Here is a 27,164-nt window from a genome sequence, read left to right as displayed (position 1 = left end):
TGCCTGTTCATACAAGAATACTTCTCTTCATATCCCTCCATGTGGAGTCTCTAGCCTCTATATAGGCCTCATACATACAATACCATGCATCATTACCATGGTTTCCTCATACCATCAACTAATACCATGGGCCCTTTACATTATTATTAACTACTTGTGGTCCCTTACATGACATGGGTTAACCACCTTATTTATTACTATGGCCCATCCCATTATTACATTATTACCTTGGGTACCTCCCTTGGTACCCCATATTATCCCCCCTAGGTATATAACATTCCACCCCCCAAAGCATGTTTCGTCCCCGAAACATGGGAAGAACACAAATAATAAGATCTACTCAAAAGAGTAGTCCACTGATACCATGCACGTGCATCTAGCCATCCAAGAGAAAGGTGAACCCTCGATCTCGCTGGTGCCTCGCTCACTTGAGATGGAAGTTGACCGTGGCAGCTCTTCTGTGTTGATGTGCAGTGGGTGGATCTTCTCTCCTCGCGATCCATCATGTGACGACTTGGTTTCCATCTTGATGGTTGTCTCGCTGGGTGATGTGGGTGATGATATGTTGAAGTTTTAACCCACGATGGTTGTTTCTTTACTTCACCCTATTGTGGTGCCTGTTGTGGTGTCTTCTTTTTCAATATGACTTCAACCACTGAGCCCTCGTCTGATATATCATCACCTGTAACCTTTTCTTCTACAGCCTCTGTTTGTGTTTGATTGTTGATCATCAAAGGCTCATCATCTGATGTGTCAGTCCCTTGAACATCTTCTGCTTCAGCCTCCTTGGACTCTACCTACTTATTAATGGAAATATCCTGTAATGTAATTTTCTTCTTTTTATACCAGAGCTTCAGGAATTTCTTCTGCACATTAATATTGGTAGTACCCACTAATTCCATCCAAGGGTATCCCAAAACAACATCCATGTTATTCGTATCTGAAGCATAAAAATCACCATGAAACACATACTTATCCATAGAAAGCTTCAAATCCTTATAGATTTGAACATCCTTATCATCAACCTGTGTATGTTCAATTTGTTTTGCTGGGACTTGCAATTTTTTTTCCAAATTAACACTAATAAAATTATGTTTACAACTAGGATTGATAGAAACAATGATCTTCTCTTTCTGAATCAATCCATGAATCTGCAATAAGGATATACCAGTAGGAAGTAACCCTTTAAGTTCCATAGTTTCCTTCTTTTCTGTAAAAATAAAATCTTTGCTAGGCAATGTGACCTGACGAGCTAACTGGCAAGCCTCCACCCACGTGGAAGGGTGGTGAAGTAGAACTTGAGCTTTGATGGCTTCTTTAAGACCGAAGATAAAACAGTCCTTGAAGAATGTATCTGTGAGACCCCTAGTGCAGAAGGCTAAGGCTTCAAAAGTGGTAATATATTCCTCCACTGTACCAGTCTGTCGGATCTTAGTGAGACGACCCAAAAAAGAGTCTTCCTGTTCAAAACGATCTAGGCCCGCCATCACAAAAATATTGGCGAAAAATTGAAATGGTCACAGATCCGTCAATATTGCTCAAAATCCCTATTATAACCTGTTTTTAGAAATGGAACAATCATTCTGCATCTGCCCATGTGATAAAAATCCTGATCCAGGCACTAGAATTCCAGATCTGCTCTGCTACTCTCCCGCCGTCACCCAAAATGTCTGCAAAAAGAGTTGATTTTAAATCAGCGATATCTCCCTCATCCGGACTCCGATTCGACCGATTTTTTTTTTGAAATCGGGTGTTTTTTCTCAAAGAATACAGATCTAGAATTAGATTTTGCAGATATTGTACCAAGACGTCTAGATCGGATCTGCAAACGCACCGCCCTGAAAATTGTCTGCAACCCCACTGATTTTTAGATCAGCGATATCTCCTTCATCCGGACTCCGATTCAACTGATTTTTTTTTTGAATTTGGGTATTTTTTCACAAGGAATACAGATCTGCAATTAGATTCTGCAAATCTTGCACCAAAACGTACAGATCTGATCTGCAAATTCGCCACCCAAAAAATCCCTGCAAAAATAAAAAAAAATTCCACGGTTTGCCCAAGAAAGTGCTCTGATACCAATTGTTGTAGATCTAACCCGGAAATAATATAGATCTGATATAAAAACATAAGACAAGCAAATAAACCTAGAAATAATATGAAATGATACTTTATTGATCAAACCTTTAAGGTAGGGCAACACCATACATTCACTCCTTAAGGAAGGAGAACACTCCACAAGCCATATGCCTGTTCATACAAGAATACTTCTCTTCATATCCCTCCATGTGGAGTCTCTAGCCTCTATATAGGCCTCATACATACAATACCATGCATCATTACCATGGGCCCTTTACATTATTATTAACTACTTGTGGTCCCGTACATGACATGGGTTAACCACCTTATTTATTACTATGGCCCATCCCATTATTACATTATTACCTTGGGTACCTCCCTTGGTACCCCATATTATCCCCCCTAGGTATATAACTTTAGAGGTCTATTTATACCTCTCCCAATTAGTTCTTTAGTTGGGAAACAGTTGGGCCTTGGCAATAGGAGGTAATTAACAGGTAAAACCTGTGAACTCGGCCCAAAATTAAGGAAATATAATTTTTTAAGTGTTTTAATACATATACATGGGTTGGGTATTGAATGACCCACATGTACATGCTTTTAGCTAAAGGAAAAGTAGTGTACATGGAATAAAACACTGTCTTTTATATATTTGGACCAACTCTAGAAGGACGGGTTGCCCTAGGCCATAAACAAAGCATCATATATACCAAAAGTGGTAAATGGTGCTATAATAGATGCCCCCTAATACATGAGGTCAAAAGGAGTACATGATTGCTGAAATTTATTATGTGTATGGAAAGAATCATGCCGAGACTAAGAAGGACTTCACCAGAATTCAGCCTACCAAGCCATCAAAAGAGATTAGAAAGAAACTATTGTCTGAGGTGAGCATACCCATGCTCAGAGAAAGTAAAGAATCTCTGCATATCAAGTACAAGTGGATCCAATATGTATACTAGTATAAAGGAACTGAAAGTACATAATGGATCATCTGATCGTGATCGAAAAAAGTACATGTCTTAATATCACATATAAGAAGACAATCAATGATGTTGAATGATGAAGTTGATCATTGATGTCAAAAAATGATCCCAATAGTACCAAATGAACATGATGGAATAAAATGATACTACATCACAACTCAGATGCTAGCATATAATATGTCGCTATGAAGAACTGCAACATATAAGGTGGATGATGTCAACTAGCAGCAACAGGAGCAACTAACAAGTGAACCAAAACATGATGATGCAACCCGAGGTCTCCACCGACTGCTGCAATACATTTCTACACAATGGGAATGAATGATTTGAGGTTGACCACGTGAGAAATAATTTGATTACCGATCATTGATGTATACCGTTAACAAATGTGAGACTACTCACCGATAATGATAATGAGAGTCAAGGTACCCAGTACAATCTAACAAGTGTGAATGAATGAGCTGAAGTCGAACACTTGAAAGAATCTATCAATCAGGAGACAATGATGGTTTCCCACTATCGATAGCGAAGGAATCTACCACTGATGACTGCAAACCCCAAGGTATTGCCAAATGGACTCTAGATCTTTTTCCCAGAGAAAATGAGCTATAGTCGATAGGAAAATATCTGCTAGAAGGAAGGCATTAAGGAATCCTTCATAAATCTAGCACGAGTGTAACCCATAGGCCAATAATGTGAAAGGAATCGGACAAAAAAAGATGTAGTAACCCAACCGAAGAACGTTCCCAGCGTACACAAGATGTAGCTAGTGCACGATAAGAACCCTCTAAACCAACCAATAATCAAAGCTGACACAGAGGCGAGGAATCCACCAATAGGGTCAAATGGAAACCAAGGCACTGCATGAATCCCAATGTGTGATAATGAAAGCTGATGTCGAACACAAGGGAAACCACTCAATCAAAGACCCATGATACTGATCAAAGTTGAACACAAAGTGACCTATCAATAATGAAAATAGGGCTAGGTTGCGGCTCTAGATCTGCCCTCAGAGCAATTTTTTGTGGTCGATAAGGACAAGACTCGCTAGCAAGAAGTCAATGGAGACCTTCTCAAATTGTCACAAGCAAAGGACCAATATAACTGATGTGATGGAAAACATGACACTAACAACCGGGGATGGCTGATTGAAAAATAGGTCAAGAGACACCATAGAGAGGCCGACTCAGGTTTACTTCCCTTGAACAAAAGCATGACTCAATGATGACTATATGGCAGCATATGATAACTTTGTATAAGTTTGTCATGCAAGAGGCATAAGAAAACTCTCCATATGATTGGAAGAGGTAACCAATCAAAGGAGTATTGAATCAATAACAAGGTTAAGCTGCTCCTAAGTCAAACTAAATCCCACCCAAATGGAGGAGAGACTTTCTTTTGAGTGCTTTGTTTAAGGGCGACATGACTGACTCTAGATGCCAACAAAATATGGAAATGTCATCCTGTTCCTTCTCTTTTTGGAATATATAATTTTTTTTGTCTTTTTCTTTAAGCTGGAAAATGAATAAAAGAATGCTATGGTATAGTGGAAAGAACGAGTGTTAGATAAACAGATGATCTAGTTCCTGGGAGGGGAACATTCCTATGCTCAATGCAGGGAAGCGAAACTGGTCAAGGAAACTTAAAGGGATGCTCTTTCCATGGGTAAAAGGATGTGTCAAGTTGCAGAAGCTAAGTGATTGCATGGTTGACTTTGCAGAAGACATGGTTAAATAAGTGGCTTAAACATGAGTCCAAGTGAAGCCGGCTCAAGGCCAAAAGGTGCAAATAGTCAAAATGCAATGTAGCAGTACAACTCAACACAAAGGGGCCTCTAGGGTATAAGGCCAAAAATTAGTGTAGAAGAAAGGAGAATGGGTCTTCAATGCATCAGTCATGGCGAGACTAAAGAGGACTCCCAAGCCTACTCAGTATAGTAGCATAGGCAACCAATGTCGGTGAGGATCTAACTAAGATGCCCATGTAAAGGATGGCTCTACCATCGCATCATGATTTAAAAAATCAACGAGTGAAAATGGTTTTTTGACCAAGATATGATGGGGTCGACCCTATGGCTAATATTGCTGAATGGAGGCTAGTATGCAAGATGCAGCAGAAAATGGTTTTCCCTAACCTAAATTCCAGTGAGAGAATGATACCTGCCATGATGGGTTAGCGGTCATGGGACCAAAACAACATCTCAAAGAAGACTCCAAAATTTCCTCTAAAAACAACCCACTCTCGACAATCCAAGCCCACTGGTCAAAAAATCCATGAGATAAAAATCAATTTTTGAAAAAATATGTTGCAATTTCAAAGTTATATAATGACTTTTGGACTCACAGTTTTTTCATTTATGTTTGGAGCAAAGAGTTGTGGAGCAAAACTAAGCAAGCTTTCCTCTAAACAATTGGATTGTTGGAATCACCTCAAAGTCCCCAGGTAATCCTCAAATCCTACTTGTAATGCTTTATGATAGTTTTTAAAAGTTTTTTAAAAGTTTTGACCGTGGGAAACAATGCCCAAAAATTCAACTCTACATACACACAGGTTAGATGTGAGTAACCTGCGTATACGACGGCCCTACATGTGACTGTGTGCAAAGGGAACCCGCTTATACGTGAGTTAAAGTATCAACATATAAATTAATGGTTGAAACTTCAATTTTTTGCAGAATGACTATCACTTGGAAGGAAAGAGAGCATACCACCATAGATAATGAGGTAATGAATGATCAAAATGCATTGGATTCCATGAGAGGCTATGGCTTACTCAAATTATTCAAAATGCCAAATATGAAAGCCAATATGCACTTGCTAGAACTTTTGATACACTACTGGAGTGCAGAGGATGACGCTTTCATGATCAACTAGATGCCTCTACGGTTTGAGGTCGAAGATATCTATTTCATTATCAGTCTCTCTCGAAGAGGGGAGGTCGTGCACTTAACAGGCAGGATGAGAGGTCATCTTTTGGTGGAAGACTATGTCCATATGTATTGTCTTGGACATCTAGAGAAGATTGGGAGTCCAATTCCAATTAAACATGTGGAAATTCTATCCTTGAGGATTTTTCTATTTACCATTGCACGGGTAAATGGGTTAGCTTCCCTGAATCAAGCATCACGAGTATCTATGAGCCTAGTAGTGGAATGTCTTACCACAATATTTCACTGGTGCATGCCTCTTCTGACTAACATGAAGAGTCAATTTACCTCTATACGGAAGGGTCAAACGAAGAATTTTGGATATGGAACCATCTTGTGTTCATTCTTCTTCAAGAAGTTACCTGGGCTACGTCCCAAAGTATCAGTGTCCATCAATAGCCCTAGAGATCCACGAATGAGTAGATGGGCAGACCTAATGAAGTGCCTTGGGGGTGGTGACGTGCCCAGAATGACCTTTGATGATGATTTTTTCACCAGGTGGGATCAACAGATCATCGCAGTCGATGACTACCCATATGTCGGCATGGATTTATGAGGAGATCTGGACTTAGTGTTACCACCAAATGCAGCATGGGGAGACATAGGTAATAATTTTTAAGTTTTTGTGAATTTTTTAAAATTTTTTGGATTTTTTAATATAAAATATTTTTGATGAGACAACATACTGACAAAATATAATGACCATGTTCTAGATGTGGGTCCAGTGAGACTGATGGATTTCCGAGGCATAGGCATCATGGAAGAGGGGCTGAAGAGGCGGTAGCTGAGACAGAGAGAGTCCTTTATGCTGTCCAGAGAATCTTGGTGAGACTAACTCACTAGGTACCTATGATAGTTGTAGAGGATCTGCTTGAAGAGATGCAGCACCGTGTGGTAGGGGTACCACAGGACTGGGTCTGGATACTTCGACGTGTAGCCAACACTGTGGTTAACTTTTTAGCCACTCATCCTAAGCCAGCTCAATAGATAGATCTATGTATGACTGGACATGATTATGGGCATAAGCCCAAATTTTGAGGGCATCCTGTCCCATTTTTGTATATTATTTTTTGAACACTCCATCTATATACAGGTGATTTTATGATATATATATACAGATTCGATTTTTTTGATGTTATTTAATTTGATAAATGATTAATGTGCCAATCTAATGCTTGATTAGCAATAGAATCTACTAATGAATTCTTAGATCGTGGAATGTGAACATATGTGATGTAAATAAATGATCGTTGCAACACTCTTACTCTCAAAAATTGGAAATATAAATAAGGATCGTGAACCTGATAAGTGTTATTTAACTGTGACACCACCAGTTGTGAGTCTAGATAAGATACCAATGAATCAATCCCATAAGATATTGCTTCAGATAATAAATTAAGAACGATAGTATATTCAGCAATGTTGCTCGAAGCATGGCCAATACATACTCCCCTCGACACCATCAACTCCTTTCTTAAGCAAATGCATCAATCCTTTGGTAATCTTGGTGTAATTTGCTATAAATATCCTCAAGAAATTTGCCTTTCCTTGGAGACTTTGAAGTTGACGAATGGAAGACGGGGGAGGCAACTGAATTATTGCCTCAACCTTGAAAAGATCAACTCGAATCCCTTCAGTCGATACAATGAATCCTAACAGCCGACCATATGTGACTGTAAAAACACACTTATTTGAATTCAACAGGATTTTATAAAAACAACATCTCTCAAAGACTAACCGAAGGTGCCTGGGATGATCAATTCTCTTGTGAGAACGAGCAGCTAAGTCATCCAAGTATGATTCGATAACATGTTTGATGTCGTGGAAAGCATAAGACATGGCCCGTTGAAAAGTAGCTCCAGCATTTTTAAGGCCAAAAGGCATCTTCTTGTATGAAAACATGCCCCAAGGACAAATAAAGGTTGTCTTGTGTTGATCCTCTAGACAGATAGTAATTTGATTGTAACCAGAGAATTCGTCCATGAATGAAAAAATTTCATTACCCACACATTCATCAACAATTTGATCAATAAAAGGCATGGGGTAATTGTCTTTTGGACAAGCTTTATTTAAATCCCTAAAGTCGATACATACTTGGATCGTTCCTTGTTTCTTATCTACTGGGACTGGGTTAGAAACCCACTCAGTTAGAGGAATGGGGTATATGAAACCTGCCTTAAGAAGCATTTCAACTTCAGCTTTAATCGCTGTTGCTTTTCGAGGATAGACCATTTGAAGTTTTTTACAAGTATGTTTGGCATTTTCGTATGTCTTGATCTCATGCTGGACTATAGATGGATCAATTCCAAGCATTTCCTCATAAGACCACGTGAACACATCTCGAAATTCTTTGAAGAGATCAGCGTAGATTTGAATTTCTTCAGGGGAACAGTCAGCTCTGATGAAGAAATTTTTGATTATGTTATGATTCCTAGAGATTTTCACAGGTACAGTTCATGAGATGACCAACATGTTACCTTCGGCAGAAAATTGTGCTGGAGCTAAAGGGTTTGAAACTATATAAACATCACTAGTAGATAGATTGGACAAACTAGATTCAACTTCAAGTAATGGAGGGAGAAAATATGAACGATGATGTAAATCATCCCATGGTCGATCCACACCCATCATTGCTTCCAAAATTTCTTCTTCAAATGGTAATATTGTATCTAAGCAATCCAGAGTTGAATTAGAATCGAGGGTCCAAGCCAGAGCCACATCGTCGTCTAACTCCTCTAGTGAAAAATGAGTGGGATGGTTGTCTGCAGAGTCAATGATAGATTGATAAGTGAGTTCCGTTACAGACATGGGAAATGCCATTCCACCTACCTGCCCTCCATCTAATGTGGTGGTAGATGAAGGTAAGGGCCAAGGGTCTGAAAAATAACGAGTTCAAAAGAACTCTTTCCGAGAAGTTCCCCTAGAGGATGAAATCGCATTAATTCTAGGTGTAGGAGTAGGGTGGTCAAATATACCCATTAACGAAGAATACATCCCAACTCCTAAATTCTCAATAGGTTGACGGGGATTGTCCATCAATGGAACAGTAGAATCTGAAGTTGTCTGAGAGTCACCTGGAGAATAATTTAACTGATCAACTCTAACAATCCTCCCCTCATGAGGAAAATAGAGGATGCGGAATAATGATGAAACTATGGCATCCATATCGTAGATCTAATTCCTACCTAGTAGGAGGTTATAATCCAGGTTTGCATCGACGATTTCTACCTCAATATTCACTACCTTTCCCCCAACACAGACAGGAAAGGTCAACATAATCCCGTGCGGCCTATGAGAATGTCCATCAAATGCCATCAAAAGAGTCGGTGAAGGAACAGCTGAAGGTGATCCAATGGCCTTCCAACATGACATAGACATCATGCATATGGAAGCTCCATCATTTATAATAGTCCGAAAAATAGTGGTATTTTGGTACGTGGACTTTATCTAGAAAGCCATATGGTGAGGAAGTCTCTTTTTGACATTCAACATATCAAAAGTGAGCACTAAAGAATTCTTTGGGTCTACTGCGCTGATTTCCGAAAGAAAAGCACTTATTTGAGTAGGGCACGACTGGAGTACCTCCAATGCTGACATAGCACAAGGACTTTGAGCCATATCTTCTACAATCGAGTAGTTCTGGGTAGCCCTAGCATTAGGATTAATAGTTGAGAACTTTGCGGAGCCTTTCGGAATTTGAGGTATAGACTCAATAGAGGACCACTCAATATGAAGTGGTTCTATGGCTTTGGGAATAGATTTAGCCTTAGATCTTTCTAATTCAACATAATTGCATGCTCATGTAGCAACGTTGATATGAGAGCTCATCATAGAAACATTTGACGAATTTCCCCTTTCCTGGTTGCCCCCAGCAGAGGTACCAACATTAGAATTCATGCTAGCAGGTAATTGTTGCCCTTGGGGAAAAGGGTTAGTCAAAACATCTTGGAAGTTAGAGGACCATTGCTGTACTAATAAGCACTGAGCGTCTTTTATCTTAGGGCAGAGGTGAGTGAGATGATCTCCATTGCATAACTTGCATGGAAATTTTACCTTTTTCTTGGACTCTTTCCTACCCTCTCCAGCATCATTTCTGGGTTTTTTTACATTGCCTTTCCATTCCTGGTTCTTCTTCTTACCTCATCCCTTCATCTTCCCATTAGATTGTTGATTTCCTTTGGGTTTAGTAGTCTGCACAGCATTTATAGAGGTAGGTTGGGAAGGTGTAGGTACAGACGGTGCCACCTGGGTAGAAGGAGCAATTTGTAGAGACAACCGTTGTAAATGATTCAACAGGTTCACCGCATTGACATCAATTGATCAGACTATACCATTGGCATGGGGACCTAGTTTCAGTTTGGCTAAGTCGACCTTAGATCTAGGAGCATCAGGTAGAATTTTCTGAAGAACCCCAGACTGAGAATATATCAATTCCAATTGCTAGGCTCTGAAAATGGCCTACTCTTCTGTATAAACACCAGAGAGAGACACATATTTTGAGATCTCAGGTTGTAATGATTTGAGAAACCATTTGAGAAGGAACTCTGGCAAGATTTCAGCTTTGATAAGCCTTTTCCTCCTCCTCCATTCCTAGATGTGATCCGAAATGTGAGTTGCGGTGTCTCGCTAAAAATTAGCCACAAGTTCAGTTCTGGCTTCATATCGGACAGGTAACTAAAAATGGTTCAAAAAGACATTAGCCAAATCACAAAAAGAAGTATAGCTGCACCCTGGCAACTCTATATACCATTTGGCCACATTTCTAGTTAGGGTGCACTGAAATAACCTCAACCTAATCGAAACATTTGTCAAGGAATTGGATGAGCACCATAAGTGAAATGTGGTTACGCGGTCTCCCAAATATTCACCACTCTTCCCTTCAAAATTTGGGATATCCGAGGGAAGTTTAGTTGGGACTGGAGGCCAAGCTAGATTGTACCGAATTGGATCATTTGTGAATTTAGTTAAGTCTGGTAATTTTAGCATGGCTAGAAAAGGGAGTCATGGCGGACCTTGGGAATTCCATCCAGTGCGGGCGAGGTTTCCAAAGGTATGAAAAGAATGACCTAGATTTTGAAAAACACCAGGTTTCCCAAAGTAACTCGTAGAGCCTACAAAACCAAAAGGTGGTCCTTGTGGTCCAGCAAAATTTGGAGTTTGACCAACTCCTTCCAAAAATCCTTTGCAGCCAGTGAAGTTACCCCCTAACGAAGTGTTAAAAGGAGCTGATAGCCCGGATAAGGATTCTATGCATTAGCAAAGGGTGGAAAATTCTAAAATGAATTAACTGAAGAATACGGCACATTCCCTTATTGGCTAGAATAAAATTGATTCCCAACTCCTATCCCACTAACTGCAGGGTTTGTCCAACTTTGGAATGGGTTATTACCTTGACCTATAAAGGAAAAAGGCATTGACCCTACTATTGGATTGGAGTGTGGTATATGACCAGTTCCAAATGGGAATCCCTAAAAAGAAGTTGATCCACTCATCATGGATGTGGATGCGGTCGATGGTATGTTCAAAGGAACTGAAAGAATCTCATGAGATGGCATTCCATAAGGGATAAATCCAAAACCGGATGTAGTAGCTTGAGAACTTCCACTCGTTGACACAAGGGAAGTAGACCCAAATATAGTTGTGCTAGGAGTAATAGAAGGAATTGAAATAGCTCCTCCTCCTTGTATAGATATGGGAGTCGGCATACTCTCAACACTCATCATAGATGCCATGCTTCCAATAGTGGTCATCGAAGGAATAGATGGGTGTAAACCTGGGATTGAAGGCCTATGAGTCAAGGTTCCGACATACAATAGAACATCTATATGATCAGGAGGAAGAGGAGAATTTGGAGCCGCAATCAACTCTGAAAGCTCTTCAACTTCGATATTATCTTCTGACTGAAAAAGTACTCGAGAAAGAACTGGTGTCTTCCTCTCTAACTCTCTACTGGTGCCAGGTCTATCTTGTGAATTAATGACTCGAAGTAGGAGATCAATCTCCGATGCGCCTGCTTCCACTGGTTGAAAACCACTGGCAGAATTGCTCCTATGCCTTTTAGGAGAAGGCTTAGAACTCGTAGGTGATAACCCACGAAGTCTCCTAGACCGTCGAGATGGTCAATCAGCCACTTTGAATTATTTAAAAAATTATAAAGCTAGGCTGACTAGGAGCAAAGAACACTCACTAAAAAGTCCCTAAAGATATCAGTAATCAAACAAATCTCAAGTATTTCCACTCCGGGTGATTAGGACCGGGCACCAAAATACAAGAAAGTTAATAACAAGGGCCTTCCAAAAATAGATTGGAGTAATTATGCCCCAGGCCTACTAGCAAAAGTATTAGAGGGAGTTACACTAACCTCCATACAATAGCTTTTTCCGGTGTAAGCACCCAATCTTCGCAAGGGTACCCTCCAGAAGTATTGCTGAATGTGATACAATGTTAGCCTCTAGTGCCACGAGATTCTCCTCCGCAGCCACCTATGTGATCCCTAGGATAGGATACTATAGTCACCAACTCATCTCAGAAGTCAGGCGAAATAGTCGTGAGGCAGGATCCGGCACGTAAAAGAGGGGGTATCTCTCATCCTTATCTTCACTGTCCCTCATGCTTTATTCCCAGTTATGAAACTTTCCCGGTCTTCCTAATGCTATTGGATTTCACTCATTAATCAAACGTCTATGTTTTGTAATTTTGAGCAGCCTTGGAGATTTAACTCTCCTCTCGCCTAATCCAAGGCCCTAATAAACCTAAACTTGTTGGTGTATTCTGATGACAACATAAAAGTTCTAGTTTATTTTAATTAATCGATTGATTTTAATGGCTGTTCTTTAAGTCAAGAGTAAATATGGGAGTGAAACCAATGATTTTTGTATGATGCAACAGAATCAATGAAAAACTAACTACATGAATGTAATCATTTTTTCTTCGATGAAAAGAGATCTCTATATGGGTTCTACGAAACTTCTACAAAGCAAATTAATTTTTCTCTTCTTTTCTTGAAACACACTTCACACACCCAAAAACTAAAAGACTATGAATGCTTTAACAATGCAAACTACCCTAATGCAAGATATAATGGAGATGCAAGATCCTAAATAACACTCAAAAAGGAAAAGCAATTGTTTATAACTTAACAATGATCCAAATTAAATACTGAAGAGGATACAAGTTTTGAACAAAAAATTCTCTCCAAACAAGAAGAACAAATTGTAAAAGATCGCAATTCAATTTCAACAACAAAAAGAAACCATAAATTGAACTTGGCAAAGGAAAAACAAAAACAAATTTTTTTGAGATCTTTTATTTTTAAAAGAAGCAACCAAAAAAAACTTTTTGAAATCACCAAAATGCTACTAATACTCAAAAGATTGAAAAAAGAGCACAAGCAGTCTTTGCAAGTTATAAACTCGACAATGAACAAAAACTTGAGCAAAAAGACTTCAACTTGTACAAAATGACCCAAATAGCAGCAAAGAGTTTGACAAACTGACCAAGAAGACAGGAAAGAAATACTTCCAAATTCATCAAAAATACTTTCAAAAAGAAAGAAAAGTTATGAGGCCACAAAACAAAGGAGATCAAAGCAAGTATGTTTGAAATCTGGGCTTGACACTGAAACAGAAAACAATCTCATGTCTGGAGGACCAGAACAATCAAGAACTTCAAGACGAAGTCTTGTGTGCCAAAACACAAATTACAAACTCACTAAAGAAGAAAACCTAGGCCAAATATTTTCAATGAGGAAGAGACTTCGAAACAGTAAGCTTGCAGAATAATTAAATTCTCCAGACATCAATTAACCACACAGAGACTGAAAATACAGGCAAAAAATCTATCTAGGCTGAAAGATTTGGAAAAACAATGAAAACATTTGCATATGCGACTTTGTGCAAAAATAGAGGTGTGCACACGCGTTCCTGACATAGGAAACTCGCTATACACGAGTTCACTTTACAGAAACAAGCGTGTATATGTTGTTGTACACAAAGTAAAGAGCGTATACAAAAATTTGCAAGAAAAAAACAAAGTCTGATCCAAGAGATCAGAATTGAGACCTCAGACTCTAATAGACCAAATAATAATGTAACCGCAAGCAAACCAAACACTAAGCCCTGATTGAGAATGAACAACCCAAACCAGGAATAACAAGATTGTTATCCCCAGTGGACTCGCCAATTCTATTTTGGGTGAAAGCAACCTAGGGCTTTGGGTTAGAACCCCAACAGAGCAAAAGCAAACTACAACAAGAAATACTCAAACAGCGCAGGCAAGATGCTTATATTATCAAACTACGTAAGAGTGATCATACTCGGATTTCCTTCATTTGAGTAGGTCCTGGAGGGTTCAAACCCTCTGTAACTCCCAATGTTCTTCAAACCTGAAAATCATTCAATTCAAACATACATAGTAGTATAGAAGTAAAGCATATTCATGAAATTGACTTTATATCATATAAACAAATTATTGATCATACATCAAAACAACATTCATATATGAATTAAAACATAACTTGATTCATAGACATAGTTAATTTTAGAAACAAGACAACATTTCTTTTATTGCAGTAAGCTATAAATAACATGGAGATAATTCACCCGAGTCTTTCTCTAGCTCTAAGTGGAATCGTCCTCCGGATTCATCCTATCCCAGCCTTCAACAATCTTCTTCCATCACCAACACCATGATATCTCAAGCAAAAGGGAGGATATCTATAATCAAGGAAACAAGGGTTTCCTGAAGCTTGGGGAAGTGCATGAGGCACAGGGATTCATCAGACTCAGTCAGGGATAATCTCAATATAATAACTCTATCTCTTCTCCTCTTTAAGGCCTTCCCATAGAGGTCTATTTATACCTCTCCCAATTAGTTTTCTAGTTGGGAAATAGTTGGTAAATAGTTGGGCCACAGGCAATAGGAGGTAATCAACAGGTAAAACCCGTGAACTCTACCCAAAATTAAGGAAATTTAATTTTTTAAGTGTTTTGATACATATACGTGCGCTGGGTATTGTCTGACTGGCATATACACATGTTTAGCTAAGGGAAAAGTAGCGTACAGGGAATAAAACACTGTTTTTTATATATTTGGACCAAGTCTGGAAGGAGGGGTTGCCATAAGCCATAAACAAAGCATCATATACACCAAAAGTGGTAAATGGTGCTATAACAGTCATGTTTTCGCAAATGGTCATTGTAAATACTACAACAAGCTATGTTATAAAGTTCGATGGGAAGTATGTTTTGTTTTCAATGATATTTTTTGTTATAGGTGTCATTGAACATCGAGGATGGTGTTCCCCGAAGGGGGAGGGTTCTGTAACAACCCTGGTGAAAATTCCATGTAAAATATATAAGGCCACAGTGATGGGACACATACTCCAAGCTGAATGGTGGGAAAGACATCTTAGTATGGGTGTTGACTCTATTTATTATGGATAAAGGAAAAAAGGCATTTTGGCACATTTATTTATGAAAATAATGGAAATTAGGATAAAAGGAAGGTGAGAGGTCACAGGTTTTATGTGAGTAGTAAATTGAAGGAAAATAATGGAAATTGAAGAAAATAGAGGCCGCATTGATAAATAGGCTTTTGAGTATCATTTGGCAAGCTTTTTCTCAGGTTTTGCATTGGATCAAGAAAGGAAAAGAAGACAAGAGGAAGGAATAAGGAAGCAAGGAAGAGAAGTATCAAGCAACTACAATAGTATTCTTTGCAGGTATTGATTTGCATGTGTGTTTTCCTTGCTAGATTTGGCATGCATGGTATTTCATGTCGTTCTTTTGATGTTATGGCATGGGTTTTTTCAGGTGTGACGGTATTTTTAGCCTAGCCTTGCCATTTTCAGATAACCATGGTGTGATGGGGTTCTCATGTTTTCGTTGAGCTAGATTTCCAAATGGATTCGAAGCTGAGTGAGGTGGATCTTCCAATGATAGAACACATGGCCTAGTAACGCCTGAACCAGACTATGGCTTGTGGTAAATCCGGTTACCTAGGAGTCATTGTCGGTGAATGGCAAGATATACGGTAAACAAAAGAGGCAAATTTCTCTCCGTTAGGCCTAGTAATCCCGGGTTGGGATATGCAGTAAATCCTGGAGAGTGTGCCTCAGTTTAGGGCCTAGTGATCCGATGTGGATTGCGGTGAAGCCTGAGATACTGGGAGACAAAAAAATTCCTCATGGTGTAGGTGGAGAAATACGGTGGCATCCATGCTTATTTTTCCTAGTGACCGGGTGGAGATTGTGGTAAAGCCTGTTATTACATGTTTATTGTGTTGGCCTAGTGATTTGGGATGGATTACAGTAAAGCCTGGTTTATACTGATGAGGGTTAGGTGGTTTAGCCTCTGGATGCCCTAGTTGTTTCTTTTAGTTTGGGTCCCACATTCATGCTTGGAATATGGCACAGGGGTGAACGGCTGAAGAGAGATTTGGCTCAGTCATTCTATGGCCGGGTGGAACATGGTAGTCCCATCCTGGGTTTGGATTTTCCATCATTAATATGAGGTTATTTCTCCTTGTTATTCTATGAGTATTATACTAGTTTATATGTGGATCATATGGTTGATATTTCCTTGGTATTTATGTTGCTATTATGCTGGTTATGTATATGTATTCTGACATTGATGATGTATGCCTCTCCTCATGTTTTTATTTGTAAATGAATAAATAATGTATCTATGGCCTAATAGATGGTACTAAAGCTAATAATGTAAGGGAACAATGCTTCTTGGAGATTCTCATAAGTATGAGACCCCTATGTTCAAATCTATTATTTAAACCTGTAGATTTCATTCATGCCAAGTGTTTGACAGAATTTCAGTCCTGGTTGGGGATAGTCAGGACTAGTCCTGCAGTTATTGTTTTGGTTATTAGTCTTGTCATCATGTGTTTAACGGATTCTGTAAGCTACATCAAGTTATGGGCAATGGTCGGAATTCTGGTTTGGAAAAATGCACTAAATCCCACAGACTTTGGCATAGGTTTACTAGAAATAGTCCCTAGACATAGGCATGGAGACTTGTGGGACTGTCCAGAGCTCTCTGGATGCTGCATACCCATAACATGGAAGTTTCCAGAGATTTAATAACTTAAAAACTCAATGGGACCCGACGACATGATACCTGAGTGGTTGGGATGGCTCCTGGGAGTGTTGTTGTTGATGTGGAAGGTATGTTTGATGTGTTTCCATTGATTCCACTTCCTTAAGGTCACATAGGAGGTTGAATCCCATCATAGTAACCTCTTGTCACATGTTTACCCTAGTTGGTCAGTTACTCGGGTAGATGTGGGAGGAGGGTGTTTCAGGATGTGTACTTGGATTCTTCTTCAAGTACACATGTAGATCATGAGGCATGGTTGATTGAATCGGGTGCATTCTTTCACTTCACTCCCCATAGGGAGTGGTTCTGCGAGTACGAGATATATGATGGTGGTGATGTCTTCTTAGGGGATGACAGGAAGTCCAAAATCATTAGACATGGAAACGTCAAGATTAAGTTGCAAGGTGGAAGGATTAGAAAACTTCTCGGTGTTCTGCATATTCTTGCATTTGCCAGAAATCTGATTTTGGTAAGAAAGAAGGATGATGTAGGTGTAAGAACATTATTCAATAAATATACCTACAAGATGGTTCAGGGAGCACTAGTATTGATGCGCAGAGTTTGGATTGGAACTCTATATAAGCTTCTGGGTAGCATTGCTATTGATGGGCACTGTTAGCCCCTAAGGTGTAGTGCTGCTATTTTTAGCGAAAATGTCCCATGTTTTGGGTCCAACGACCATGTCTCCTCTTGCTTCAATTTGGCCATAAGCCGGACTTCAAAAATATTACTCTCTCATCTATAATTGCATCGGGTCCTGATCTAAATGGATCCAAATATGCTCTCTAAGTCTTTAAAATATCGTAAATTCATGCCAAAGATCAAAACAATCGCATGAGAAGAGCCCTTAGAATGGTGGAAAAACACTATCAGGAAACGAAAACATAGAGAAAACGATGAAAAACAGAGCAGTGAAGGCTTGAACACTGAATGCACAGCAGCCGTCAGATCTGGCCGATCAACAGTCCAGATCTAATCGGCAGAATCGCAATCGGCCAACACAACAGAGCGCTAACCAAATGGCCTGGGGTTATCGCCATATGCGATTGTGATTAATCGCATCGCAGTATCGCATCGGAGCTTCACAAAGGAGCGGGATATATATATCTATATATATAGATATATATATATATATATATATATATATATATATATATATATATATATATATATATATATATATATAGATATAGATATATGTATGTATGTATGTATGTATGTATGTATGTATGTATGCAATGTGATTAACCGGACCCGATGGCTATATAACCATTATTGTATAAGATTTGAGATCCGTCGAAAGGCATTTTCCTATGTATTTTGCATATTTTCATTATTTAACGAAATACAACGAAACAATGCCGATGCGATCAAACCCGGACCCGAAGGGGTTTGGGAATGAAAATACATAATATTTGAAGTCCGTCATGAGCCATTTTTTAATGTATTTCCAATGTTTTAATGTATTTCTAAAAAACAAAGGGACAGGCCATTTGTGACATGTGACAGTGATTGGGAACGGACCCGATAGCTCTGTTTTGGCTATGTTTTTATTTTTTAATAGTCAACAGGTGAACTGAAATAACAAAATATATGGCCATAACAGGAAAAACAACAGTGCAGCATAGCCAAACCAACAGAAATTGTCATGGAGCACTGCTGGCACGAGCGAGCTACCTGACAGTGCGGAAAAATTACCAGAATGTGGTTACTCTGCTGTTAGAAAAAGAGACCTCCGAGCTCATGTGTGTCTAGTCATGGCATCAAGTCGTTAAAAAGACAGAGAGGATAGATTAAGACCTCTCGAGCCTCAGAGGGTTCGAGAGCATTGTAAAAATCCTATAAATGGTTGAAAGTTAGAAGTATCAGGGGTTCAACTTTTGGAGACTGTGGAGACTCTACTCCTCTCAGTGTCTCATCTTCATTCTAGTAATACAAGCTTCTTTTGTTGTTATATGTTCAATCGCCATCTTTCCCTCTATTCTAAGCTTGCACTTGAATGGGTTATTCATGTTTTCTTCTATGTCGAATGCCAAATAACTGTCATCTTATCTCTGCATTGATAAATTAGATTTGTAAGCTTCATTTGCTTTCTGTAGCTAGCCATTCATATGTGTTTATGTATGCATCTGCTGGTACAATCAATATTCTCCATCTATCCATTGAATCTATAATCTATTGAGCATTAGTGGTTGAAAGCCTTGTCTAGCTAAGGGTGTTCATGCATGTTTTGAGTGAAATAAAGTTGAAATGGTCATTTGACCTGATCCAAACCCCAATCCATTCCAATAGTTCAGAGAATGATATTGAAGATTTATATGGTTCTAGGCATCTTCGAGCTACAACCTAGGAGAGCTTCCTAGGGTGCTAACACTTCACCTCAGGGGCTAACACTGGCTCCTTATGGGGATGAAAGCCTTCCTGTGAAGTTTCAAGAACTACAGACCACTGCCTTTCTAGTAACAACCAAAACAAACTTATCTCCTAGTGTTCCATTGGGCATGGATTTTATTTGCATAAAAACAAAAAACTAAAAAACCTATTACAATATTAAGGCCTTAAAGCCTCATATGAAGTAAAATTTCAAAAACCGCCCATTGATTGGGCCATCAAAGACACCTTCCCCCTCCAAATTGTGCAAAAAGAAAGTATTGTTCATCTGATCTTGAGCAATGACAAACGGTCATGTCCATAAGGCATCAAATTCACCATGGTTTCCCTTCTTTTCCTTCAATACATCCCATTTGAGAACCCAGTCACCAACCTGAAAACTGTCCACCTTTGCCTTTCTATCAAAGGTTTCTTTGATATTCTTCTGATCAATTCTTGACTTCTCAACCAGTTGTTCTCTGATATGCTGTAATTCAACCAAGTTACTCATTTTCCTCACTATGTCATTCTCTTCATCCTATTCTTCTTGCAAGAATTTGGCCACAGGGAGAATTAGCTGGATAGGAAAAAGAATATCAACGCCATTAACCAGCTTAAATGGAGAATTTCCTATGGAATTCTTGTTAGTAACTCTATCAGCCCATAGTGCAAACTTCAACTTGGAATCCCAGCTCTTTTTGTTGTCCTCTAGAAATTTTTTGATTATCCTTACAAGACTCTTGTTAGATGATTCTACCAGGCCATTGCTTTGAGGGTAATATGAGGTAGAATGCACCAATTGAATGCCCATGGATTCACACGTGTCCACCAATTCTTCTACCCTAAAAGCATGGAAAATTTTAGGGGCTAATATTCGTAGGTGGGCTAATTTTCCATGATTTTTCCAAAAAAAGGATTCGTGAATTTCCATTTTTTATAAAAATGATTCGCCCAAATTTTACAATACAAAATTACTTTACCTTAAAAATCGCCAATATTATATAAAGAGTATATGTAAAATCATTATAAATTTGAATTTTTTTACAAATACATCAATAAACATTTTATAGTTTGCATATTAGGGACTAGTGAGATTAGCCAATTTTTTAAACTTCAAGATAATTTTCCATCCTTAAAATTTTCCCTGCCTGGAAGCTGTTGCATTATCAGTGACTAGTTTGGTTGGGCAACCAAATCTAGTCAAAATATTCTCATTCAAGAACTTTATGATAACCTAATGATTAGAATTTTTAGTGGGTATGGCCTCAATCCATTTAGTGAAATAATCAGTGGCTACCAATATCCATTTGTGATGGCCACTGGAATGTGGATTGATCTCACCTATGAAGTCCAAGCCCCACTGCTGGAAGGGACCATTAATGTGTATTGGCTTCAAGGGTAGAGATTTTAGTTGTTGTCTTCCTGCAAACCTCTCTCATTTGTCATAAGATTTCACAAAAGAAAACACATCAGAGAATAGAGTAGGCCAATAATACCCAGCTCTCAGGATCTTGTGGGTCGTAGTTTTCCAATAATGATGCCCCCTGCAGATGCTAGAATGGAAATGGTGTGTGACTTCCACAGATTTTCCTTTGTCTAGACATTTCAAGAGGATCCCTAATGGGTCTTTCCAATAGAGCAGGTTTTCATTAATGCAGAATTTGGCTGATTTGAGCTTAATGGCCCGGACTTGACTTGAGCTATGCCCTGGAGGGACTTCTAGTTTCCACAAAAAATGAACTACACTGGAATACCATTCACAGGTGGCTAGATTGTCAGCCAATGACTGATTATGCTCTTGCTCTACTACTGCTTCCTCTATCCGCTCACCACCTGAATTTGAACCCACACAATCGAGGTCTAACAAACTGCAATTTTCCTCAGCCATAAGCTTAGACAAGCCCTGGCCTTTGACAAGCTTGATGGGCTTCACCTCTATGTTGAACTCTATGAATTTTGCAATCCATTTAGCTCTCTTTCCATCAATATCCGGCTGAGTTAGAACATCTTTTATTGAGGCTGACGGTACATATGCAGTCACTTTGGAATGCAGAATATAAATTTTGAATGCCTTTAAAAAATTTATGAGAGCATAAGCTTGTTTTTCAATAAGGTCATACCTTAGTTTAGCGTCCCTCAAAGTTTTGCTGAAAAAGGCCATAGGGTGTTCTATGCCTTCATCGTTTTTCTGCAGTAGAACCACTACAAGTGTATCATAAGAGGAAAAAGAGAAGATATAAAACTCCCTGGTATAATCTGGGTTGATTAGAGTGGGAGCTTTCATGATAGCTTTTTTGATGGCTTCAAAAGGGATTCTTGCACCATCTGTCCATTTTATTTCTGATCCTTTCTTCAGCGTGGAAGTGATGTGCTTCACTAGCTCTGCAAAGTTTGGAATAAACCTCCTGACAATGTTAATCTTACCCAGGAAAGATTGAATGTCCCTCTTTGACCTTGGGATGGACAATGTCTAAATTGCTTGAACTCTTGCTGGATTGATCTTCACATCTTCAGTAGAAACAATATGTCCCAGAAGTTTGCCTTCTTCTAGAGAAAACTGTGACTTCTTTGGGTTCACAAAAATTCCAAACCATCTGCACTTTAGAAACACCTGCTTCAAATGCTGCAAATGGTCCTTGTGACTGTTGGAAAAGACTGTTATGTCATCAAGGTAAATAAGGATAAACTTATCCTTCTCTCCCACAAAGGCTATGTCCATGGCCTTCTGAAAAGTGGCCCCAACATTCATCAGTCCAAAAGGCATCTTGGAGTACATGAAAGTTCCCCAAGGAGTAGTGTAGGTGATCTTTTCCTAATCTTCTGGATGTACAGCAATCTAATTGTAACCTAAAAATCCATCTAAGAAAGACATGACTCTAGCCCCTAAAACATTTTGCAGCAAGTGTTCCATCTTAGGAAGGGGGTAGTTGTCTTTTTTAGAGCATTTTTTCAAATTCGTAAAGTCAACACAAAGCCTGATTTCTCCATTCTTCTTTCTTACTACCACAAGGTTAGCTATCCACTTTGAATACCTTAGGGAAACTATGATCTTGGCATCCAGCAGCTTCTTGATTTCCTTTTCAATCAAAGGCAATAAGGGAGGGCTGATAGGTCTTAATTTCTGCTTAAAATGGATGGTGTTCTTCTCTAGAGGAATCTTATGCTCAATGATGTTGGTGTCATAGGTCTTAAGATCACTGTATTCCCAAGCAAAAATATCATAAAATTGTTTCATCAGGGTGCAATACTCGGAACTTTTGGCAGAAGACAAGTGAGTGGATAGATTTATGTACTTTCGATGGGATGGACTCCCTATATTATGTCTATGAATAGCAGACTCATTTTCTTTTTTTCCAGGCTTATAAGGTATATCATTATGATCAAACAACTTCTATAGGGGCACCAATCCTTTGGGTATATAGTTACTAGGTAGCTGGACGATGCTTTCCCGACCAATCTCGTCCTTTAGCTTGGACTGGTTGCATTCTTCATTAGTTTCGTTTTCTGGGTTAATGTGCATTTCAGAAAATTCATCAATGACTTGTAAAAACCTATTAATTTCATCATTATCTTCAAAAAATTTCCAGTATTTGACATTTTCTAGTAGATATTGTCTATCTTTCACCTGAACTTCATAAGTTAATTTAGGAGGCAAAGGAGGAATAAACGTGCTAGCAGACGCAACAAGGGAATCAACAAGCTAGTTCTTCATTCTCAGGATGTAAGAAATGTTGAAACTATTAAAAGAATCCTTAAGCTTCCATACCTCATCTCTGTACGCTTTCAGCCTTGGATGCTTTGCTTGGAAAGTTTTGTTGACCAGCTGAATGATAAGGTCTACATCGCCAAACACCTTCAGACCTTTGATGCCCACTTCTTTAGCAGCATTTAAGCCCAATATCAAGGCTTCATACTCTTCTATGTTATTTGTGACCTGAAAAGCTAATTTGAAAGACAAATGAATGCATTCCTGTGTGGGGGACACAAGGACTACACTTGCCCCTGTAGCTTCTTTAGAGAAAGCTCCATTAAAGAACATGTCCCAAATTTGTGGGGCTTCTTCTTCTGTGATCTGGAAAACTGGTTTCTTAAGTTGCGTGGAGGCCAACTGGGATTCTTCAATTTAAAAAATACAGGCTCCAAAAATAGTGTTGATAGCATAGATGGGATGATTAGTGAGATTCCTTTCATCACTGATGATATAAGCCAACTAAGCTTCTCTATATAATCTTCTACTCTCACCTCCAAAAACTAGGACAGCAGCATAGGACAGATCATTTTGCAATGTTCCACCTAATCTCTTGATCCAACCTTTGGAGAGAAACATGCCAAACTTGGGGGGTACATCTGCTACCACAATATCCATCATCATGCTCTTCATGGGCAGTTGAGACAAGGTGATGGCTAGGGCTTTGATTAATCTCAGACATTTCACTTTTCTAGAGTCAAAAGAAAATAGGTCATGATAAGACTTGGTAATGTCCAGACCCAACTCATCCATGACAGCCTTGGGCATTAGATTATGGCTAGCTCCTTTGTCCAGAAGGCAGTTGTGAAGGATTTTGTCATGAATAGTCAAAGATACATAGAATGATGGGGAGCTGTCATCACAATTTTCAATCATTAGGCTGAGAACAATAGGTGGTTTGTCATCTTGCAGATTTACATAGTTAGTGGAGGCTTGGATGGCTTTAGGCTCAAGGGCCTCGACAATAGATCTCTTGAAGGACTCATTTTTCAGTAGTTCAGTTAGAGGTATAGGTATTCTTAGCTTATGAATTTCTGATTTAAAACTGAAAGGAGAAGGAGACTTGTCAAGGCCTCTTACCTCATGAGCTGGATCTTTGAGGATGATGGGATCAACTGCCGATCGTTTTTGCTTTTTAGCTTGTTGTACTGCATGGACAACAGCTCTTTGAATAGGAGTTTCTTTGGCATTATTCATCTTTGACCTCAGATCATATCTGTGTCGATCTTCAGTTTGTAGAATAGCTTCACCATCCCATTCTTGGTTGACCTACTCATTGAATAATGACTTTTCATAGGCAGCTGAGGTCAAAAAGTAGGCACTGCCTTTTTCTTCCAGACAATGGATCTTGTTATAGACATTTTTGTGCCTTACAGCATGAAGCATGAAATGTCCATAATCTAAGGGATCCAAAGTCCCTAAACATGTTGTTCCTACCCGTAGAGGAACAAGGTCAGCAAACCACAGCACTGAATATCAGTTCTCCACCTGAAAACACTAAAAAACAAGCTAATTCTGGATCATGTCAACTGCTCCACTGAGCATCTGCGCTGAATGTCAACTGCTCCACTGTGTACCTGCGCTGAATGTTAACTGCAAAGAAGGCTACCTGCACTGGGCGAGTTGGGACAAGTGGCACAGTCATTCCTCAAGGTGTCAATGCCCAGGAAGCTTCCAAAATGACACTTGGATCAGGGAATTCGACTGGTGATGAGTAAGAGGGTCTAGATGTCCAAGTGGAAGTAAGAACCTCCAAGTGGACTCAAGAACTAAAGAATAACTGAAGTGGGAGAGGACACTAGTCAACTTCATGCCAGCCTCAAGCTGACTCATCCTTTCTCCAAAACTCCTATATATAGAGCTCTCTCATGAGGTCTAAGGGGGTTGGAATCTTGTGAATGTAAGGAAGTGATGTTGGTTTGAGTATAGAACTATTGGGTGATTTGCTTTGAAGGAGGTGAAGAGGAGATTTCTTTCTGCTGGGAGGTGATGCTGGATTGGGCCTTTTGTGGTTGTATCACTTCCTGAACTTTACTTCTTCCATTAATAAAGCATTTGAGGTTCTTCTATATGCATGTGTCTCAATGGCGTATTGTTATACCTGTGTATTTGATTTATTCTAATCCTTGAATCAATTATGAATGTATGCTTCTGGTAGTTTCCCTCTCTTGCCATTTTGCAGGATCTTGGTGTAGCTGGGCCAGTGAAAGAGCAAGGAGCTGGGAGGAAGCAGCAAGGAGAGAAGATTGGATCAACCATTAGCGGAAGACATCGGTTAGTGGATCTCTTTCTCCCCTATTTTACTTTCATAAAGAAGAAATCTTAGATAGCTTTGCTTCGGTTGTTGCTGAGGTACTATCACCCTTAGAGTGGGATAGGGTCATTCTGTATTGGATACTTTTCCCAACAACAAATTGGCGACTCCGCTAAGGATCGTATCTTGTTGGTTGTTTTTGTTTTTGCTATTCATTTCCTAAACAAAGGGAGTACCGAATCGAACTGCATTTGAATCTTTCAAATGCAAAGTAGAGGGCAGCTACTCTAGCTCAGTTTCTGGGCAAGTTTATGATTTGAAGAGCTGATCCACAAAGACTTTGAATAGCTCTTAGTGATAGCTTTTCATCCTCCTTTTCATCCTTTAGTGTGTACTTGATTGATAGCTTCTGATTTGGCCAAAAACTGTGAATTTTTTAGCAATCTGTGACCCGGAAACTGAGAAAAACGAAAGTTTATCTCTTCATTGCAGGCACTGTGAAGGCAGTCTGCATTTCATCGCAGGTCTCGAAGGGGCTACCTGCGCTGAAGGTCAAACTGCCAGTGTTCTACCTGCGCTGAACCAGTTTTACCTAGTGCTACTGGGGTTCCCTCCTGTTTATTGCCCTGTTTTCATACTTGTTTTTGCAGCCTGTTATCAGTCAATGTACCTATCTGAAACCAACTTTCCTTGCCACTATTCCGCCTCGGTTGTATAAAGGAACTGTATTTGTTCTTTGTGTATTTCTTATATCATTTGCAGTTTTCCATAACGAAAGTGAACTAGTCTTGCTGTGGCCTCTTAGATCTAGACCTGTGATAAGTGTCGTTTTGATCTTAAGAGTTAGTTTGTTTTCTGTTCATAGCTGATTGAGCTTTTGCTTTCATCATATGGTTTGAATTTATATATTTCTAGTGTCGAAACAAGTAATTCTTAAGGTGTCTTTTGATTTTGGACAAAGCTTGTTTGCTTTCGCTTGAAATTGAATTCAAAATTGTACAACAGCTTTCTTTTTGTATTGCACCAACATTAAGAAAGAGAAAAGAAATACCTGCATTATGCATTTTGCATTTGATAAGTTTGCATGTTGATTTAGGAAAAAGTGCATTAGTGTGTGCTCTTTGATCTGTGTGAAAAGATGATGTCTTTCTTTTCCCTCAGTAGTTAGGATTTTCAAAGTTAAAAGATTTGAAAAGCTTGCTTCTCATCTTAGACTGCATTTAGGAATTTGTATCATACATCTCGTGGTGAACCTTGAAAGGCAAACTTTAAAAGATCAACTTAAAATATATTGAATGAACCTAACAACGCTTTGAAACATAACACAAACACATAGAGGTCTAAGCTAGAGACGTGTTCCGGCGTCGTTAAACGTAGTGACTGTCGATCTCGAAGAAGGTGGGTGATTCCTCCTGAGAGTCGGTGGCACTAATACGGACTTGTGCTCCCACGTACCGTCGCGTATATATTGGGAGACCCCTATAGGTATATATCTTTTATCCATAGGAAGCCGTGTCGGCCGCCCTACTGATCGCAATGCAGTGAACACAACATTCACGAAGATCGACCACCCGTACCGTAAAACGTATTCTGTGGTTTTGCGAAAAGTTTGGCACACCCTCTGCCTAGATCTCCAGAGCAGTTTCTTTTGGCCTTTTTCAAACTCTATAACTAAAAAAGTCCATCCGAGCAT

The sequence above is a fragment of the Pinus tabuliformis genome, chromosome 4_1 (genome assembly GCF_031772625.1).
Source record: "Pinus tabuliformis cultivar Carrire ecotype Pingquan chromosome 4_1, CPIR1, whole genome shotgun sequence".
NCBI classification, from domain to species: Eukaryota; Viridiplantae; Streptophyta; class Pinopsida; order Pinales; family Pinaceae; genus Pinus; species Pinus tabuliformis.
The sequence above is the reverse complement of the archived record's forward strand: the minus strand, read 5'-3'. Positions refer to the sequence as shown.